General features: G+C 35.6%; 1 non-coding gene across 1 annotated transcript; it reads left to right on the forward strand.

Annotated features, from left to right (window-relative positions):
* The first annotated feature begins 344 nt into the window (after positions 1 to 344).
* Positions 345 to 451, forward strand: LOC128284929 (small nucleolar RNA R71). The gene has a single exon (XR_008275347.1). It is a non-coding gene; the product is annotated as a small nucleolar RNA R71 (small nucleolar RNA).
* The last annotated feature ends 1,078 nt before the right edge of the window (positions 452 to 1,529 follow it).

The raw sequence follows: 1,529 nt of genomic DNA on the forward strand, positions 1-1,529 counted from the left end.
TGTTGAAAGGTTGATACTTTGTGCATGCTTCTCCTCCATTCGTCTCGCACCTCATTACTGGATGTACCTGAGTAGAACCAAGTAAACCATCAAACTCTTTATTTAGAAGTTCTACCTAGTTTAACAGCATAGTAACCGAATCGATGTTATAAACACCTGTTGTTTTAGTTGGCTTAGTCATCATGACTTGCCACTGATAGTTATTCAGTGGCATCTCCTCTATAAACTCATCGGCATCTTCAGGTGTTTTATTATTGATGGTTCCACCAGCAGTTGCGTCAACCATTTACCGAGTCGAAGGATTCAGGCCATTATGGAACGTTTGAACCTGAAGCCAAAGTGGTAACCCATGGTGAGGGCACCTTCTCAGTAAGTCTTTATATCTCTCCCATGCATCCTAAAGGGTTTCTAAGTCCATCTGCACAAATGAAGAGATATCATTACGTAATTTAGCCGTTTTAGCCGGCGAAAAATATTTTAATAGAAATTTTTCGGTCATTTGTTCCCAAGTAGTGATTGACCTTCGTGTTAATGAGTTCAACCACTGTTTAGCTTTGTTTCTCAATGAAAAAGGGAATAACTGAAGACGAATGACATTATCAAAAACACCATTAATTTTAAATGTATCGCATAGTTCTAAAAAGTTTGCTAAGTGAGCGTTGGGATCCTCGTCCTGCAAACCATCAAACTGAACAAATTGTTGTATCATTTGAATAGTGTTAGGTTTTAGTTCAAAAGTATTTGCAGCTACAGCAGGTCTAACTATGCTCGATTCAGTTCCTGTAAAAGAAGGTTTAGCATAATCATACATAGTGCGTGGAGTAGGATTTTGATTAACCGCAACTGTAGGAGGTAGCTGATTGTCTTGGTTTTCAGCCATCTCTTTGATTGGGGGTTGAGTATTGTCCTCTTGCTAGTTCTCTGTGTATCTTAAGCTTCGCCTTATTTCTCTTTGATGTCTGCGAACTATGTGATCGATTTATTCGTTAAAAAGTAGTGGTCTTGATGAGTTTCTTCTAGTCCTAAACTATAAAAACCTGCCAAGAGAAAGAAAAAAAAGTAAATTAATAAATAAGAATAATAAAAAATTAAATTAAATTAAATTGCAAGAAAAATAAATGGCTAAAGTAACAAAAATTGAGCGTTCTTAATATCTTAGTTCCCCGGCAACGGCGCCAAAAACTTGATCGCTTGATTTCGTGATAGGTTTTAAATATTTATAATTAATCGAACAGCAGTATAGTTTTAGCAAGACTAGATTGTCGAACCCAAAGGAACTAAAAGCACTAGTAATGACTGTCTTTTTATTATCTAGCCTAAGAATAAAGAGGTTTTGTTTTAACTAACTAATTATCTAAACTAAGAATTCACAGAGAATGGAATTGGTGAATTGCTTTTGGGAAAATCGATTGAATTAAGACAATACCTAAGAAAAAATCCACCTAGACTGTACTTATTATTCTGGCTCCGAATTGGACGATTTATTCGTTTAACTTGTTCCGTAAAGATCCCTAAGTTATGTTATTATC

The sequence above is a fragment of the Gossypium arboreum genome, chromosome 11, assembly GCF_025698485.1.
Source record: "Gossypium arboreum isolate Shixiya-1 chromosome 11, ASM2569848v2, whole genome shotgun sequence".
In the NCBI taxonomy this organism is placed as follows: Eukaryota; Viridiplantae; Streptophyta; class Magnoliopsida; order Malvales; family Malvaceae; genus Gossypium; species Gossypium arboreum.